The sequence below is a fragment of the Ixodes scapularis genome, unplaced genomic scaffold, assembly GCF_016920785.2.
Source record: "Ixodes scapularis isolate PalLabHiFi unplaced genomic scaffold, ASM1692078v2 PGA_scaffold0__279_contigs__length_252992795, whole genome shotgun sequence".
Taxonomy (NCBI): domain Eukaryota; kingdom Metazoa; phylum Arthropoda; class Arachnida; order Ixodida; family Ixodidae; genus Ixodes; species Ixodes scapularis.
In genome coordinates, this window is record NW_024609835.1 from 183,438,796 (window position 1) to 183,459,699 (window position 20,904).

General features: G+C 44.2%; 1 pseudogene; it reads right to left on the reverse strand.

The window, feature by feature from the left end:
- LOC115312133 overlaps positions 1-18,938 on the reverse strand; it is a 131,506-nt pseudogene extending 112,568 nt beyond the window's left edge.
- Between the last annotated feature and the right edge of the window lie 1,966 nt (positions 18,939-20,904).

A 20,904-nucleotide genomic window follows, 5' to 3' on the forward strand; every position in this document is an offset into this window, starting at 1 on the left:
TTGTGTCATTTATCGCCAAATAAATTGCTCCTCCGATCACCTTCTTCTTCAGAAAGACCTCGATAATATAACCAAATGGTGCGATCAATGGCTAATTTTACTAGACCACTCTAAATGTAAGTCTGTCTGTTTTTCTCGAAAACATTCCCCATCTCTTTTCAAATATTTTCTAGGCTCATCAACAATTGAGTGTGTTCAATCGCACAAATACCTTGGCGTTCATTTTTCTTCCCCTATGTCTTGGACCCTCCACATTGACTCCATACATGCCGAAGCTTGCAGAACGCTTGGTTACATTCGACGTTGTCTGCATACAGCCCCTCCAGCTTTGGGCCAGCTGGCCTACGAAATTTTGTGCCTCCGAAGATTGAGTATGCTGCTGCCATTTGGTCCCCACACCAGATTTACCTCACTAACACCTTGGAATCAATTCAGAATCGTGCTGCCCGATTCATTCTTTCTAATTATGAACGCACTGCCAGTCTGTCGGCCATGAAGGCTTCCTTATGCCTCCCCACTCTGATTTCTCGCCGAAGAATATCACGCATCTGTTTTTTCCAGAAGATTTTTTATTACCACCCTCTACTCAGGCAGTCTCTACTGTTAGAACCGCATCGTTCATCCCGACGACTTTTTAACTCCCTTAGTGTACGTCGCATCCATGGTTCCACTGTCACCTTTAACAACTCATTTCTTCCCCTTGCCATAATAGAGTGGAACAATCTACCGGACCGTGTAGCGCTCAACAGTGACCCCGACCTCTTCAGACATGCTGTATCGTCTATATTTAATATGTAATCAGTGCGATGCTCCTACCTGTGGCCAGTGCTCAGCCAAATCTTGTTTCTATGTTTTGTTTTTTGTTTTTTGTATAAAAGTTCTACTTGTGTGCTTCTTTGTATTGCCCCCCCCCCCCCCCTTATGTAATGCCTCTGGCGGGGCCTTTAAGGGATAATAAATGAAAAATGAATGATTCAAGTGTCTTATTCGGCAAACCGGGAAGCGCCTTTCTTAGGTCCTCAAAGAATGAGAAACCGGCCACAAGAGGAAGCTTCAAGAGTACGCCCGTCTCAGTCCACTCGAGCGACGTGACTTCAGAGGCTGTTGAACGAGCTACGTGATCTACAACCACGAAGACGGAATACTCCAGCAAATAGTGTCCGCTTGACAAGAAGCCTTACACTCTACGAAAATGTCGCGGGTTCAGAGCCCAGGGATGGGCAAAATACATGCAAAAATGTATCGAAATACAAATACAAAATACTTCGTCAAAATGTATTTAATTACAAATCTAATTACATTTGCAGAAAAGCATTTAAGTACAAGATACAAATACAGCGAAATGTATTTGGTCTCGTACAAATACTTTTCCGAATACATTCCTCAAAATTTGCGTCAGCGACTTCAGGGCACCTGCAACGGGTTTCTGGGTATCTCATTTTAATTTTGCATCGCACACTCGGGAGTTAGTGTGCGAGGCTCTAGTAACGTAATAGAAAAATAATCACAAAAAAATGTAATCAGCTTGTACGTAATAGGTGAAAAAACTACAAAGCTTCAAACAGCTTTATTTTTTTTTTGTCGATTACATTTTGGTATAGACCAAGAAAGAACCGAGACGACCAAGACGCGCAGCACTAGCTAGAGAATTTTTTATTGTTGCAACTCGCGCCAGTTACAAAAATCTGGTCGACCCGCGCATTTCGAATGTTCCAGGCAAAAGTATGGATGGAAATCAGGCTGGAAAGCATCACAAGTTGTCACAGGCACTTATTTAGCCAGTCTGCCTGTGGACGTCGATTTCGTCACTATTCTTGCCCTAGACTAGCACCGTAATCACAAAGTCACTAAACGCTTGTCCTTGATTGAGAGACACTGCATTCGGTGCACAACATAGTTTTCTTCCTGCTCTAGGAAGTGCCTTTAAAATAAAGCCGGAGGAGAAAAATAAAAAAGCCCCATGGCCGAAAAGAGGATGGAGACTATATTTTACAACCTCATGCATAAAAACAAGATGTATTTTCGCCCACAAAATTGTATTTAATTACAATTGTATTTGAAATACCTACGTTTTAGTATTTAAATACACATGTCAAATACATTACCCAATTTGTAACTCAATACAAATGCAAAATACACAAAGTATTTGAAATACGTATTTCAATTACTTGTATTTGAAATACTGCCCATCCCTGTCAGAGCCAAACCACTAAATGAGCGCAAGTCTCTTCTGAAATAGTTTCGATTATGGTTGAGCTGTTTTTCCTTTAAAAACACCTCGCAAGACATGAATGGACATCTGAGAATAAGTGTGCCGACTGTTCCTGTCGAAGTCATTTAGATGTTAGCGAGATATTCACAGAACCCCCCGAACTACCACAAGATCAACCACCTTTTCAAGACTCGCTTGTAGAAAATATGTGTAGATGAAACGATCGACACGTTGTGGCAACGTTGTTTCAGACTACAATAGAATACAACCAATCAGCTACTTACATTGAGGACAGCGAAGTTCTTAAATACGAGTAGCATAGATGGACGGCCTCTCTGTGCTTTCGCCATGCAAACACACCGGCATCCCAACAACACGAAACATGTTTAGTCTCGCTTCGCATCACTGCAGCACACTCTGCAGAAGAAAGTACCGATGAGAAAACATTTTGTGACCTTTATTCAGAACGAGATCAAGAATGGCCATGCAGAAGCAGCTCCGGGGCTGAAAGAGGAAGAAGAATGCGGGTACCTTCCCGACTTGCGTGTGTGCCACCCACGCAAACCAGGCGAAATCAGGGTCGTATTTAACTCTAGTGCACAGTTCAACGGTACGTCTTTGAACAGTGACCTGCTGACCGAACCGGACTTGACGAACAGCTCCATTGGTGTCGTGATTTGCTTCAGCAAACATTCAACGGACGTTTTACTGCTTTCTGGTGCGAAAAACTGCCAAAACTACCTGAGATTCTTGTGGTTCCGCAACCATGACATACATGACAAAGTTTCTGAGTACAGGATGAAGGTTCATGTCTTCGTTTACAGCTCATTGGTCGCTAGATTTGGACTCCGGAATACAGCAAAGAAAGGATAGAAGAAATTCGGAAAGGACGCCATGATTCGTCTGCGTCGATGATGAATTCAATTCCCTGTCATAGATCTACTTAAACGAATGCAACTGATGCTGGCGACGTTAAGTTTCACACGATAGCTACCAGCGTACCTAAAGTGGTGGAGGTGTTCCCCAACGAGGACCACGCAAAGGATCTGAAAGTTATTCACTTGTGTCACGACGTCCTACCGATCCAAAGGAGAGTTAGAATTTGTGGGACTTGAAACAAAAAGCCATCACCTTTCATATTCCAGTTCAAAAGAAGCCCACACACCCGGCGTGGCGTCTTGGTGTCTTGTCAAGTGTGAACAGACCATACGACCCGTAGGGGGCTTGTGGCTCCAGTTACCATTTGGGGAAGGTTACTCATGCGAGAACTCTTCACAGAAACTTATTATTGGGACAGCCCCCTCCCCGCTGACAAAAGGAAGAACTGGCAAGACCGGAAGGACCTCCGCAATTATTTGAGCAGCGTGAGATACTTCACACCTTTTATTTTGTTAAACTGACCACGGCTCAGTGAGAAGAGGTGCGAATCTTTTCAGATAACACGACTAGGATTGTTGCAGCTGTGGCCTATCAGAGAGTCACAGATTAGGAGGAAGCATGTCACGTGGGATTCCCTTTCTTCAAAGCCAAGCTGCCACAACTTTCCCGGCGCACCATTCTAAGGTTCAAACTGTGCAACGCAGTGATTGCAGTGGAGCTCGCAGAGCACGTACAACACTAGATGGGCACACACCCGGATGCTGTGAACTCATACACGGACAATGAAATGTACTACGTATCGACAGACACAAATCCTGCCGATTTTGAAACCAGGTTAATTCCTGCAGCCCGACTGAGAGTGTCAATTTTGCCGGCTGGGCCAGAGTTCCTCAGTCGCCTGCAAGGGTCTTCGACCGTCCGACAGATCAAGTTCGAACTCATAGACTCAGATAGTAATGCCGACATCAGTCCCCAAGTGAGTGTCTTCGATACGAGTGGCACCACGAAAGGACTTGTTGCGGATCGTTTTAGTCGCTTTCTGACTTCAACTAGGCTGATGCGTGCGGTGGCATATCTCACACGATCGTCTGACAAGTTTTCGCGACCATCTTATGTAGAGACGACTCGTTTAAATCACACTTGTTCTTGGACTGGTAAGCTACCTCTGGTCTATTTAAATAAAGGGAAGAAGTTCATTGTCGGGTTGGTTCAGCTGGAATAATACATGAAGGAACACAAGTGCTTGCACAGAAGAGGACTATTTGAAAATACAGCCCGCTTTGGAAATTGAGCATAGTTGTAACCCGAGACTGGGGATACGGACAAGGGACAAAACACAGAACGACAGGTTTTGTCCCTTGTCCGTATCCCCAGTCTCGGGTTACAACTATGCTCGATTTACACCAGCTAGCCTGCACCCTCACCATTGCTTCGCTTTGGAAACTCCATTCATATATCGACGACGAGCGATGGCTGAGATTTGGTGGCTTCCTTGACAGGCCTAATTGGGAACCGAAAGGAGCGTAAACTTCTTGTCATACCTTGCCAACACTACATCGCCGCGCTGTTCCTGTGAATCTACCACGAGGAGATCAATCATCAAGGTCGTCACTTCATCAAGGAGCAATCAGAGCAGCAGTATTCTGGACTGTCGGCGCTAAACCCCGCATCGCCTCGTCCATACACTGGAGTGTCACCCGTTGAACGTTGCAAGGAAAACAGTGTTACCAGATATGGTAGATCTACCCCCAGATCGACTTAGCATGGTACCTCCGTTCCCTTATGTAGGACTCAACGTCTTCAGACCATAGACAGGGACTTTTCGTCGCAATGGAGGAGGAGTCAACAGCCAAACCCGGGCACCACTGTCAACCGGTTTGTATAACCAATCTGGCAGTGCATACTGAAGTCATAGAGTAAATGGACACTTCAAGTTACATCGACGCTTTGAGAAGGTGTTTCTCCATCAGAGAACCTGCAAAGCAGCTGTGATTTCAATGTTGGACTAAGTTTGTCAATGCGTGTTCAAAGCTTCGACACCAGCAAGGCCCAAACATTTCTCTGGTACCAGAACTGCAGTTGGGTGTTGAATCCTCCTTACTCCTCCCACATGAATGGTTCCTGGGGGCGGATGGTAGCAATCGCTCGTCTCTTGGATTCTATGTTGCTGTAAAACAGCCCGAACCGCCTCAATCGCGAGGTTCTGGTGTCAGTTTTGCGGAGTTCTCAGAGATTATAAACTTAATACCACCAGTTCCTGTTTCAGCAGATCCGGAGTGCTGAAATATCCTCTCTCCAGCTAAGCTCCTCACTGGAAAAATCTGTGGGAACGCATTTCCCAGCTGTCAGTTCCCCGTCAAGAACCTCCACAAGCGACAGTGGCGGCAAGTTCCATGGTTAGCGGACTCCTTCTGGTGCCGTTGGCAACGCGAGATCCCAGCAACACTGCAGGGTTGTCGCAGATGGCAGTCTGGTAGCAAAGAACGCAAGACAAGCGACATCGTACTATTTAGAGACGACCAGTTTACCGCAATGAGTGACCCATGGAAGTGATCGTGAAAACCGTCTTCAGAGCGGACGGAAAGGAGAAAAAGGTCCAAGTCAATGCGGCAACTCAAAGAGTAGTGAAAGTTTGTTTTCATCTTTCTACTGAAACAGTAACTCTCATTCCTCGGGAGTAATGATGCAAAACTCTATTCGCATTTCGAAGTGTTGCATTTTTGTGTTTCAAGTTTCGAAATATGTCATTCTTGTTTAAAGCCTACTGGTGACATTTGGCGATATCAGACGGGGAGTGTGTTGTCACCGAAGTTTTTCTTTCAATGTGTTACAATTTATCTCTAACCTCCGCCAACTAACTGCGGTCGAGGAACACTCGCACGAAAGCATGTGAACACAGACTCGAGTGCCGAGTACTGCTCCGAACAATTGTTTTTTGCGGGTTGAGTGCTTACTTTTGAATACATGTGAATAAAGCAGTTTTTTTCAATTTTGAACGTCCACTCGTTACACTGCGCGAGGAGCAGCCGGAGCCACGCCGGCTGTTGAACCGAAACATTAGCCCTATGTTGCCTTCGAAACCAGAAGTGTGTTCAGCAACAATCGAAATGTACTCTCTTCCACTCTCTATGACTATAAAGTCTCCCATCGGATCAGGTTCAATGTGTTCTTCCGCATTCGGCATAGCCGGTCAAACAAAAAAGAAGCTCCGTGATCCTAATCAATCACTAGCCCAAGAACCAGAACCGACGGTTAGCCTCGTATCCACATCTCCTGCAGAATCTAGCGAAAAGCAGCCTATCTCGAATATATTTAGAAGAAACGTCATACAAATATTTTTCACAAATTTTGTTGAAATTTAATTGACCGCGCTTGAGTATGCTACCAATGTACTTTTATCGTATTCTTGACACAATATTGTCATATTTCTCACGAATTCCAAAACTTAGGGGTGGAACTTTCAATGTATTTTTATCGTATTCTTCACGCAATCATGGCACACTTCTCACGAGCTCCAAAACGTAGGGTTTGCACTTCGAACGCACTTTTAGCTTCCTTCAATTCACTTAGAAATTCGTAAAGGGATGTACTAAAAGTGTATTGAAAGCACCAGCAAACTTATTACACACAGAAATATATTAAAAAAATAATGTTTAAGCAAAACGTAAGTTTTGGAGCTTATGCAAAACAAGTCTCCAGCAGTAGAAGAAAACTCTACGATTACGGCAATCATGGAAGGTTTGTAAATGCCGGAAGTTGGTTTTACAAGTTTCCTATTTTATTTTTTTTTTAACTTAATATTGCTCCTATACCAATAAGGTTGCACTAAATGTTGCATTGCGTGCAACATTATCGGTATTGAAAGCATAATACGTAAAAACTTAAAATAGGAAGCTTGTAAAATCAACTGCCGGCACTAGCAATCCTTCCCTAATTGCAGTAATCGTAGGGTTTCGTTCCACTAGTGGAGATTTGTTTTGCAAAATCTTAAAGATTTATTTTTGCTTAAACTTTATTTTTTTAATATATCTCTGTTTGTAATAAATTTACCTTTAACTATCCTTGGCACAGGGAGACGTATATGTGCCAACTCACATGTGCAGTTCTAAGAAATGCAAGGATGAATGACAAACTAAAAAACTTTACTCACGAACAGATATATGAAAGAGAAATCTATACAAAATGTAAGCTTGCAGAATATGGATTGATCTTTATATAGGGGTAAAAATAGTGCGAAAGGAAATTCACATAAAAAACACCTTCGAGAAGTTAAAACATAAAGTAGGATAGCTACATTGTGACCCCTAAAGAAACACTGAGAGGGTATGTATGCTAGCCAAGGTTTCTATTTGTACATGAGAGCCTACCCAGAACACAATTCCCAGCTCGAAATTCGTTCTCTTTCTGCCCGAAAACAGCCGAATGAGCGATCGAGAACTAGACGGTTTGAGCCGCGCTAAAAGTAAGCTTTAAATTATAAGCAAAAATAAATTCTCAGTGTCCTTAGACAGCAGGAAAAAAACTCCAACAGAAACACGTCCCTAGCCAAAACTCAACATAATTGTATAAAAGTAAAAAAAAAAAACAGAAGCCAGTTATGTCACTTAAAGAACTATACAACTTTTAAAAAATGAGCATACAAATATAAACAAGCTCATGAATAAACTTCAAATATGTGTACCTAAAAAAAATATCGCACTTTTTTTAAATAAATATATCACCAGTCCACTTAAAAAAAGTTTCCAGCCTAAGCTCAACACAGTTGTATAAAAGTAAAAAAAAAGACATTACCCAAACAATCATTTAAATTTTAGTAATGAGCACAAGAATAAAAAGAAGCTCATGGAATGGACTTCAAATGTTTAGGCAGAAAAATAAAAACATGCACATTTTTAAAATAAACATATCATAATGTGATTAAAAAAAGATGTGACGTTAATAGTTTTTTTTTCTATATCAGAGATTTCTTATTCCATTTCCTGGCCAGGTACCGCCGTACGCTGGTCGTCCATCATCCGGAGTGTTCATTCGGTCGAGAATGGCCCCTGTACTGAGTAGTATTTTTCTTTCAAGAGTGGATCGAGCACTTCAAATCATTTTAGAGGGACTTATAGGAAGACGTTTCAGATACGTGGATGATTATCTTGTATTCGCAGAAAAACCCAATTTTGACCAGACAATCCAGAACGTGCTACAGACATTCATTGAACAAGGATTAGGACTAAAATTCACTTTCGAAACCCACAAAGAACATCAGATTCAGTTTCTGGATCTCAGTATCGATGTTACGCAAGAGCATGTATGTTGGTCTCACCATCCCTGAACCGCTAAGTCTCTGCTCGATTTCCGGTCCGCCCATTCAAAGCTGATACAAAACGGTATTGCTGTGTCTTGTGTCCAGAATGCGCTGTCAAAATCGTGCGAGCACAAAATGAAGGAGAGCGTTTTAGACCAAATAGTAAGGCTCCGAGAAGCAGGTTTTCCAGATCCGGTGATTACCGCAGCCTGCGAAAAAGTAGTTTCAGGGCCAATGCAGCAACAAACTGTGCTGAGCAGGAAGAGAATAACAAAAAGAAGGTGGCTTCCATTCCTTACGTTCACCGCGTTTCGCACGAGTTAAAGGTGATCGCAGCAAGATGCGGTGTGAGTGTTGTTTTTTCGGCCAAAAACAAGCTGAGCCAGATTTGCCCCGCCATAAAAAGGCGTGTTAGTAAGGAAAAAAATCCGAGTAGTCATTGTTGCACTGTAAAGCATGGCACACAGTTCGTATCATGCATCGTTCGTGCAGTGTATAGGATACCTTTTTTATGTGGGCGGGTGCATATTGGCCAAGCGGGGCGCTGCTTGAACATCCGTTTAAGAGATCACCAGAGTTCGCTGAAGGGCTGTGCATACTCTCATCTTGCAATGCATTGTCGCGATTGTAACTGTGAGCCGAGATTCAGTGACACTGAAATTTTGTTCAAGCACAGGGACCAAGTGTCTAGAGAGATAGTAGAAGCATATCAAATAAAAAGGGCGGGAACCTCGTGTGTCAGCCAACCGTCTTTGGCACTGCTGGACAGTGAAATGGCGTTTTTGAATTTGGGATAGCAACACGTCCCATGCGCTGCTATGAAAGTATCTCGTAATACGCAGACGGGGGGTGAACTGCAAAAGATGAACGGTTGTTTTCATTAGTTTTCCTATAAAAATAATTCAGTTGATAGTCAGCGCTCGTCCCGTGTGTTTCTTCTTCGTCCACGTCTGTTGTTCGCGCTGTGCCCCAAGAAGAATGTAGAGAAGCTCATGGAATGCACTTCAAATATGTAGGCTAAAAAAACATGCACATTTTTAACATGTGTGTTAATGCGTTAAAAATAGATGTGAGAGGTTACTCATTTTTTCTCTTGTTTATCAATTCGTTATTGCATTTCCTGGCCAGGTACCACCCTACGCTGGTGACGTCCTTGCTGCAGAGCTTCTCCATTACGTGAGCTTGGAAAAAAAAGACGGTACTCGCAATGTAATTATTATTAACCACTAAGCACTTGTCAACATGTGCAAATTCACACTAAACAAAGGATTGTTTACGTATTGCACTTGGACATTTTCTTGTTAATGTATTCTTCCACCGCCACAAATAAACTGTTGCCTATTAGACAGGGCAGTGATACCATGCAAATGGTTGGGCTTATGTTGCTACACGAATGAAAGACTAGAAAAGAATAATCTTTCAGAGCCGGTCGATGTTTACCTATTTCATCATCGGCCACCGCGGCGTTTATTGCTGCAAAGAATACGCAAAGCATGCCTATTGCATTGCTTTTACACGATATACTGTGGTCGAAATAAACACCTCAGCAACGGAAAATAGCATTTCACACAAACAGCTGTTACTACGAGCCTCTCCAGGGAATGGTTTTATCGTATGTCACAAAAGCTATGTAATCAATACTGTGACTACTCCAATATTATCCCTGGCGCCACCACAGACTAGGCGGCGTTTCTACATAGTTCTCCGTTCTTTTACTTTTGCAAACAAATGAAAAAAAACAAAAAAACTTTTCCTCCCACACAACAACAACAACAACAACAAAAAAAGAAAATGAGCATTTCGAAGAATGCCACTTGACGTTTAGGTGAGCCTAGGATTTCTCGAGGACGCCACTGCACGGCGCTTGTACACTACAAACTGGCAACAGGGCGAATATCCGCTGAAAGATTTCGGGTAGGTATAATGTACTCACCATGAAGGGCGGCAAGTCTGAACAGTAATCTAAGATCGCTGGTATATAACGCAATCGCAAGTGAAGCTGTCTTAAACACTCAATGTCGCGCGCACAAACACAGTATAGACCTCCCTCAACATCAAAGTCGGCACGAAATCCATACACTTCGCGCGGGCACGGCGAGGGCCTCACCTTCGAAGGGGTGCCCAACCACTGCGGCACCGCTGGGAACCAGGAGGCTGACCGACTGGCCAAGCTCGAACACAACGATGCTGAATTCTGGCTGAGCAGCGTGAAGCCCTTCGAAGACACGAAGCTTCTGGTGGCCCGGGAAGGCCAAGCCAAGTATCCCGACGCGAGGTACGCGGTGGAAGACCGCCTCGCTAGGCAGCGGCAGGCCGTCATCCACCGCCTCCTAACAAGCAGTGCCTCGTCCCCAGTAATGCTGGAGCGGCTCAGGCCGAGCGCTGACCCGGAGTGCGGGACCTGTGGAGAATGGGCGGGCACCAGCTGCCTGCCGGAGTTCGCGGATGACACCTACCGAGGAGGCGCTGCACCGACCACCGCGGAGTGTCAATGTTCAGCATGACTCACAAGGCCACGCCAGCGGCAGACAAGCGGCATCAATGCCGGCCTTTTCTGCACAAGAGAACAGATCATCCGTCCGCATGAGATGGCACAAACAAAAGAAAGGGCCCTCAAGGCGCTACTCACCTTTTTCGATAACAGTGGAGTGCTACTCTCCATGTGAGATCCCTGAACTTGCAAAATTTCGAGCAAAGAATCCAGGCCTCCCGCGCGGCTACATAACGAAGAAGGAGGCGCAAAATGGCGCGGACGTCGCTAGGAGACGCCTTTTTCGCAGGTCGACAGAGGGCAGAGACGTCCGTGACGTCATTGCCGGGAACGTAAAATCGAGCAGAAATGTATTCTTATTTTTTACGTTTTGTGGAGAGCTTGTTGCAGGTTGTTGTGTTCAGTGATCGTGCTAAGGGAGGCGGCGGTTGCGGCGTGTTATTGTCGCAGTGCCATGCGCTAAAGATCAGAGGCCAGATTCACGAAACGATTTTACGCCAAAATTGTACGTACGCAACAGCTCCGGAGCCTGTTTTCTACGATCAAATCAACATGACCAACAACGTCGCTCAGTTACTTCGTCGCGACGACCAACGGATATTTATTTTTCTACGTTCTTTTCCCGCGGATCCCGATTTCAAGCAGCAAGGGAAAAGAAGGAAGTACTCGAAACCGGCCACGACGAACATGAACGCTAGATCCACAAACACCCGGGAAAAGTCACAACGGCAACGATGACACCAACCAAGCGAGCTCTCGGCAGAATTTAGGCTTAGCAGGCACTCCGACTCGGGGCACCGTTGCTCCGACGGTCCTTGGCCAAGACCGTATGCCCACGACTGGCTGGCTTGCTGGGTGGAATCTGCTCCCGCGCGACCCTTGTAGACCCTTTCCGTATTATAGTTTGATCACTGACCTCAATTTTAGATTAAGAGGCCAACCTCCTCCCCTTGTCATCTCCTTGTTTTCCGAGGCAGCGGTGACGAACGCTGTCGTCGAAAAGGGACTCTCATCGATTCTATCTCCTTGTTTTGTGTGATATGGAGCTCAAATAAACGCCGTCTGGATTACCTTCGCAACACGGTATGTGCACTTTGTTATGAGTATGCCATTTTTAGTCTGACGACTCTACGCCACGGTTGCGCTATAACAGCTCGTGGAGCTACGCAATGCCGGTCCCACCTTTCTTTGCCGAGTGTCACGTCAGTATCGAGTGGTAATCATAAAAGATCGGTCCCGAAGCACTTCGATCAAACCCGCGCGTTCGCTCCGAGTGTCCACGGGTATTTACGTGGCTCTTGCTGACACTCTCGTTGCTCTCGTAGTTGAAAATGTATCTTTTTTAACGTCAACTCCCTCCTAGATCTCCGGGGCCGCGAAAAACGCACCGGCGATTTCTTTCCATCTACGTCGCTTTGCAGATGACTGGCACGAGCCGTCTTTCGCCCACTATTGCCAGTTGTGCTGACTTCGGAGGAACGACCTGGGAGTATACTCCGGAGGAGTGCGCGAAATGAAGATGTGAAGATGTCAAGGTAACAAGATAAGTACCAATAGCTCTATTTTGACGAAAACCGGACGTGACGTTACAGCCGCCAAACTACTACTCTGTCCCCTTGCTCTGCCCCGTATCGACTTCCTACACAGGCGTCCGCTGCCTCCCCGTCCCAAGCCGTTGGATGGTTGGATGAATGGATGGATATTGGCTGTTTCATTTATACCGAGGGGGTAGGTTGAGCCACTTACTCTCGAAGTATTTAATTAAAAAATTTCTTTCCTTTCTTTTTCCGCTTTTTCTAGGGATGCCACGAACTTTTTTCGAACCGAAGGTTCAATGATCGAATCAAGCGGTTCAAAAGGTTCGAAAGATTTTGATTGTCAAACTTTCCATATCAAGAAATTCGACGGAAGTCGAATTTTTGACCTTCTTCAACTAAGAAGTTCAACGCTTTTCGAAATTTCGATATTATTACGCTGTAAAATCCGAAGCTTGTCGAAGTTACGAACTTGATCGACTAAAAAATCGATGATTTTTTACCTTCTTCCACTAAAACTTTCGAGGCTTTTCGAACTTTCGAACTTCCTACGCTAAGAAATTCGATAATTTTCGAACTTTAAAACTTATTAATACTACAGAATTAAAAGTGGTCGAACTTTCGATTCCTGAAAAGTAAAAAGTTCTACGAATTTCGACCTTTTTGGGTAAAAGTTCGAATTTCGTCGACTTCGAAAGACCGGCGGGAGGTTTCATTTGGATTCAAGCAGTGAGGTACATCCCTAATTTTTTTTTCGCCTTTTTACATGCGAAAGACAATGCCGTTTATTTCAATCATCTGGCATGCTTGGTTTTAAAGAAAGATATTCACCAAAGGAGCAAGGAAGGGCGACGCGTTTTTGACAATTGTCGTTTGGGCCATATTTGGAGCGCGCTATAGCCGAAGCTATTCATGGCAGAGATGTTATACTTTTTAAGAAAGATCTATGTATAGCCTAGGTAAGTGCCGTCTTAACTTATGATTATTTTTGTTCAAGACGAGTTTCGAAGAAATATCCAAACTTGTACTTACGGGCAATTTTGCCCTAAACTTGGTAGTTTGATTCGTCTAACTTGTTTCAGGTAGCGCATTGAAATTACCACCAGAGATAGTACATATCATTACCATCTGTAGAATACAAAATGATATATTTTTTTTTACGTTGAGAAATAAATTTACGCATGGTGGAAGATTTCTAAAATTGTTAAAGTTCAACACGTCATAAAAAATTAAAAAAAAAACACCTTTATTTTTTTCATTTCACGTTTCTGGCACGTGTTTCTTTTAGCCTGTACACAATTTCGTAGGAGAAACTTGTTTCGAAGTTCTGGGCCTCTGAATATGCAAGAATGCAACACTTCCGGCGGGCTCTTGATAGTTTTTTTTTTCTCCAGCTTTTAATTTTTGCATTTATTGTTATGTTTATGTGTTTATTATTTTTCTACCAATGGCACAGTTATTTAGGTTGAAAAGATGTAGCCTTAAACTTCCGAGCCACCGAGCATGTGACGAGTAGTGCCTTCTGACAATGACCATGTACGCGATCATTTATGCAGTGAAGAGTGACAGTACCTATACATAGGCATAAATAATTTCGGAATAAAATAAGCTCGACCATTCTTTCTTTCCCCGTATTTTCTTTAACAGTGCGAAATTTCTGGGACGGGGGAGGGGGAGACTGGCGCCCTCCCCCCTTCCCCCTCCTTCCCCTTCTTCACCGTTTTTCCCCTTCCGACGATACTGGCGTGGTAGAACGCTGCTGGACCTCAAGTTGTGTCGGCTTCTGTGATTTTTGCTTAGCGCTGTTTCCGTCCGGGAAAATAACCCTCGAAAGCAATTACAAACTAAAAAATTGTCGAGGTGCAGGCAAGCTGGTGTATGTTAATCATGATGCAAAATCCTGAGACTGGGAATGAAATTCAAAGGAAATAGTGTAAGTAGAAAGAACAAAGGGGACAGGACAATTTCTCAAACTCAGCTGAGTCGAGTTTGAGACGTTTTCCTGTCCCCTTTTTTCTGTCTTCTTACACTTTTTTTTTTTCAAAATTCATTCCCAGAGCTGAGTTTGAGGCGTTTTCCTGTCATCTTTTTTCTCTCTTACACTTTTTTTTTTTAAATTTCATCCCCAGTCTTAGGAGTTTGCGTCATGTGCGAACTTAACTTACCAAATGCCAGCGTCACACGCGCGGCGTTCGATTAGATTACTAACAGCGTGTCAGGGGGGAGGCAGTTTGCCAGATCGCTTCAAGGTTTTTTCTGAGCCTCAACCACCTGCCTGTCTCTGGCCGTTTCGAACTGGATGAGTATCGTCAAACAGTGCGTTCGTAGGATCACTACTTCGTGATGCACGTTAATGACCCCCCCCCCCCCCCCCCCCGGGCTGGCGGTCACAATTACTGATCTATTGTCACACGCCACCAGACATGTACAAATTACTCAAGAAAGGTAGCTAAGTTAAGTATAAGCATCGACACAAAAAGTAATTGGAGTAGAGTAGGAATTACGGATTTGTAATAGTAATTGACTAAACTACTAACTATTGTAAGAAGTAGCGAGTTACCTTGAAGTTACTTTCGTAGTTACTTTTTATATTTTTGTAGTAGGAAAATGACGATCAGTTTTGATCCGTGAAAAACCCTGCTAGCCTAAAATAAATGGTATCATTTTATGTCTGTCGTTTTCACAAAAATAGTTTATTCGCTCACAGAAGGAATTGACTTTAAAAGTTCTTAACGGAGAGTGTTCCCCTTTCACACCTAAAGACGTCCCCAGCCAAGCTAAAAAGACGTTCCAACAAACGCATCTCCCAAGGGTGACTCGCAATCCTCACCGGCGACTACGGTGTCCTGACGCGCCTGACACGCCTGACAAGCATAACGTTTTCAACAAAGAGGTCTCCCTGGCGCGGAAGGTCGGAAGGACGCGCAGGATTAGGTGAACAAGCATCTGCGCTCGTACAGTTGCAGCTGGAAGCGGGAACGTGCTCCCTTGAACGGATTATTGCTTGTCTGCGGTAGTTTGGGTTTGCAAAGGAGTATGCAGTGACGACGAGGCGACTATGGGAGCAGGCGCCCAGCTGCGAGGTCATTCCAGTTGGGTCTCCTGGGGAACCCCCAAACCGCTTGAGTCAGAACTCACTAAAGGCAGACAACATGAAAACAACCCCCGGAGTGTCCCCGCCTTTCACGGTTGCAGTGGGAGGCGCGGCGCCTGTGTGCATTACCGGATTAGGTCAATACTCGACCAAGGCTTTTAAGCATCTCTGCCTGCGTTCGTGCGCGCCGGTGTTATGTTTTTGGCTGCTCGTCGCCTCCTTGGTCTAAGCACACCGCAGTTTTCTACGGTTACCGCGTATAAGTGCGTGGGAATGGGATGTGAGGGGGACCCTTGTTCGGAAATGCCACTCCATCTGCCGGCGTCTTATTTATTTCTGCGCTCAAGCTTTTGTGATGAGCAAAAAATATCACTAAATTTCGAAAGTAGTTAGTAATTGGAGTCAAAGTTTTCTGAAAAACGTAGTTAAATTGTACTAATTACGCAAATGAAGTTGTAATTGAAAATTACGAAGTTACTCAGAAAAGTAGTTAAGCTACAGTAGTTTGAGTAGAGTAGTTGAACTACGTCCAAGTCTGCACGTCACTCTGCACTGGCAAATATTCCAGCACATCCGGGACACTCGTCGTCTCATTTAATTGCCTGACCAACTTCGCGCAATCTAAATATCACGCCCGAACTTTTCTAAACCTGAATTCGTGAAAACCAGTGAGGCGTGAAAAATATTTAAAACTGAAACTGTGGCGGAACATGAAAACTAAATATCGAACTTTGCGCACTTGGAATTAAAAAAAATTCAAAGACTTCGAAGTGTTTTTCAAATTTAGCCTTAACGGAGAATCGACACTTTCAAACTCTTCGAACTTTATGTAGAAAGAAATTCGAAGTTTTCGAAACCATCGAATTTATGTTTATAAGAATTCGAAACGTTACATTTTTTTTTCAAATTTCAGATCCCCAAAAATTGAAAACAATTGAAAATCTCGAATTTCAAGTTACGAAAGTTCAAAATCTTCAATTTTCTCGAACCTCGAGTAAAAAAAAAAATATTCGAAATAATCGACCCCAAACTTTTAGAAACCATGAAAGATTCGAACTTTTTTCGATTTCAAATCTCCACGGTTTGAAAGTTGCGATTTTTTTTAAATTCGAACCTCTGTACGGTCGAAAATATCAAAATCTTTCACATTCCAACCTCAGTTCTGCTCGAAAATATCGAAACCTTTCCAATTCGAACCTAGGGTGGTTCGAGGCATTCCTAGCTTTTTTCTCTTTCATGCTTAGTATTCTTCTCTCTGTACCTCCTTGCAACTATCACCGAACAGGTAAAGTACTTTCCAAAAAGGCCCTTGGAAGATCGGGCAAAAAAAAAAAAATAATAAACACCGCCCCCGCCTCCTCCCTCGGGCGATGTGGTCGCCAATTTTCCTCTGGTCAACCTCGTTCGTCTTCGATGACGAAGAGTGTCGCCTGCGGCGTGTCGCCTACCGCTTTCAAAAGATCACCCGGGTTCGGTCCACAGTGCAAGCTTGCTTTTTCTTTTTTTTTTTTTTTCTCGAAGATTTTGTTTTTTTTTATGCATTTGGCGATATTCATGACATTTTTTTTTATGATTAACACAAACAAGAAAGAAACAAATGTTGTCGACGAAACTTTGCAGAACTAAATAGGCCGTAATATAAATATAAAAATGCAAAGTAAGAAAAAAATAGCTCTACTATTGCTGCTATCTGCTTGTGCACGTAGCAACGGCGTTTCTTTTTTTTTTTACAGTTGTATGTACTCACGATTGTTTGTGACCCAAGTGGTAATGGCTGCCTGGACTCTCGGATTAGCTGCTATCGTCGATGGATTCCTCGCTCAAGGCACTGATCCTTTTGCTGACGCGGGATCGATCTACACCGGTCATCGTTTGAAGACAGTACCGCCACACGCCAGGATTCCTCCGCCTCGCTTGGAGCAAACCGCTCCCTTCATTTGGCAAACAGGGACCTCAACGGAGGGCGTATTTAAATGACCTTCAACGGCTGCCGAATTTGAGGCACACACCGCGCCGAGCATGTACTCACGATTGTTTGTGACCCTGGTTAGTTATTTAAACAATTCTTACTTCAGAACTTCTAACCGTTGCCTTTTTGCGGTGTCGTGCCCCTTTAATGTTGACGTTGGCAAAACCTTGCGAGGTGTTCTTTGTAGATGTTTTTTTCTCGTCTACCGTATCATGATTTGGTGTATGCTTTTGCTTTTGGTGGGCGACGTTGAACAGAACCCTGGCCCGAATGAGCGATGTGAATTGGGCACTCAGACTGATTCTTGCGAGTGCTCGTCAATGCTCCAGTCGGTACTGCGTACCGAACAGGAGCAATTGCAGCTGCTGACAGCATTGCAAGTCATGCAGCAATGGCAACAGACTGTTGAATGCAAGATGGCGGGTCTGGAGGAAAGGGTCACTTGCCACGAACAGCGCCGTCCGCTGTCTACGGACAATGCGATTGCTCTTTCTCAAGAAATCGCTGCATTGAAAGCTACTGCGTACGATGCTGAAAACAGACTGCGTAGAAATAACCTTCTTTTCTTTGGCTTGCCAGACAACCAATCGGAAGACGCCGTGCTGTCTAAATATTAAAACCAAATATTGAAAGAGCTCACAGAATCGGCCGTTTTCAATCCAACAAAAGCCGCCCCGTTGTTGTGAAAGTTTGTAGCTTTAAGGTGGCGGTCCCACGGCCCCAACCGTAATACCGGTGGCAGCTGTGCTAACGCCCCTATTCGCGGTGCAAATGTCGCGTCTGTGCGCGTGCCACGTATTTCGTTCGTTTTGAAAATAAATTGCCAATTCATCATCACTTTTTAGTGCAAATTGTGATATGCATTTTTTAAAACGTAACGCACATTAAGAAAACAAAAAGTGCAAGTTTTGACATTTTCAAAGAGATACCTCGATGCACTCCAAGCTTCTAGACTTGTAATGCATCCAATGTTGTGTCCCGCTTGTTCCGTTGATGGTGAGCAGGGCAATGAACTTGTACGCGAGCACGTTTCCGGTAGTGATGTAATGTTGCAGCCGCGCAAAAGGTGTGAGCAGGAAAAACTTCAGTAGCAACAGAAAAACAACATGGCGCGCATACTACTCTCGAACGGGGGGTCGCTCCGAGAACGGCACTCCCCTGGTGGGTACACAACAATCCCTTCTCCCCCAACTTACGCTTTAGACGAAGTCATTCAAATAAACTGGCCGTCTGACATGGCGAGAACTACGGGAGGCTGTTCGCCTTGTGTCGGTGTGAAAGTCATGCGGCCTAGAGGCGTCACTGGTTTGTGACTGCTCAGTAGGCTCAGAATCCAAATACCGGCGCCGCATTTGATCTGCGTGTCGCCGCAGTTCCCGGCCATCAGGTGTTCGAGTTCGGTATGACAATGGCCGTACCACTTCAGCAACAACTGCGTGAACCCAGCGTGGTCCAGAAGCATGGTTCCGCACATACACCGCGTCACCGGACAAAAAACTGCGTGCTGGCTCTTGCTCTTTTGTAGTGTGGATGTCTGGCCGTGGTCGTCTCTGGCCCCACCTGGGTGCAGCCTGTCCAGGAGCGTCTTGGGACGGCGGTTGAAACGCCACTCTGCAGGGCTCCTTTCCGTACCTGTGCATGGAGTGACATGTTGCTGGAGAAGGAAACTCGTTAGACGTCGGTCCCAATCGCCCTGGATGATTCGCTTCAAAGCATACTTAGTTGTTCTAACCATGCGCTCCGCCTGCCCATTGGTGGCTGGAGGAAATGGGCCAGATGTCACGTGGTGAATTAGGCCGCTTGCCAAGAACTGTCTGAACTCCTCAGACACAAACTGTGCAGCACTGTCCGATACAATAGTTTCAGGTAGTCCATGACTCGCGAAAAGGCGAAGCAGGCACTTGATGACAGTGGCACTGGTCATGGAGGACACCGAGATCACCTACAGCCACTTGAAGAAAGAGTCCACAGCAATGAAGAAAACTTGCCCCTGAAAAGGGCCAGGAAAGTCTATGTGAAGACGAGACCACGGCGCCCTCGTTCTCTCCCAGTGGTGCACAGGGGCCCGAGGGGGATCTGATCTCGAGGCCTGGCATGCACTGCAAGCGTTATTTATTTATTTATTTGGTACCTACATCGCCCGGTGGGCATTACAGCAGGGGGGGGGGGGGGGGGACAAAGGAAATTTACAAAAGCAAACGGACAGCAGAACAACAACAACAAATAACAAGGCAAGCAGGAGAAACATGTATAGTGCAATAATATAAGAAAATGAATAACAGCAAAATAACCATGTCAAACAGGAGAAATATGCCAATATATACTGCAATAATATAACGAAAAAAAAATTAACCGCATGCAGAGATCAAACAAATAAGTCATCGAACCGACTACAATAACATAATTTCATAAAAAAAATGATTGTACAGTAGGAAGCTCTACAAGTGAGTCGGGCAGTACATTCTAGTCATTAACTGTCCGCGGAAAATAATAATATTTTAGAACGTCGGTCCGTGCGCGAAATTCTCGGATCTTTTTTTGACTACTTGTTCTAAGGCAAACGTAATGAGGTTCCAATAGTTATCTCGACTTATTTATACCGACGCTACCGTGATAAAGATTATACATAAACTTGAGACGGGGGCACTAACGTCTTAGCTGTAAAGGTTTCCATCCGAGTTAGAGCTTTAATTGAGAGACACTATCGTGAAAATTATAGTTACTTAGCACATATCTAGAGGCCTGGTTTTGAATTCTTTCAATTTGATTTATACATGTTTGGGTGTGTGGGTCCCAAAGAATACAAGCATAGTCTAGGATTGGGAGGACGTAATATAAGTAGAGGGTGTCTTTCAAATGAGCCAACACTTTTCTGAAATTGCGACGCAAAAAATGGAGCATGCCGCTGGCCTTAGAACATAACAAGTTCACATAATTATTCCATCTTAAATCATCGGTTAGGCGTACCCCGAGATAAACTGCCTCAGTGCTAAGTTGCAAAGAAAGATTGTTTAGTTTAAAAACGGCAGAGAAAGTTTACATTTTCTAGTGAATCGAACGTGGACACATTTGTATACATTAAGGAACATTTTTCACTTGTCACACCACTCTGTGATCTTATTTAAATCACCCTGTAGGGCCTGGACGTCGTTGCCATCCGTCACTTCTCTGTATAAAGCGCAATCGTCAGCATATAACCTTATATTCGATGAAATTCCGTGCGTGATACCATTAATAAAAATTAGAAAAAGGAGGGGGGCTAAAACAGAGTCTTGTGGTACACCTGACATTATATCTACATATGATGAATGAAATCCATTCATGATGACGCACTGTTTCCTAGCATTATGATAATCTGGTATCCATTGCAAAACTTTTACATCCATGTTTAGGCTATGTAATATATGAAGCAAGAGCCAGTGATTAAC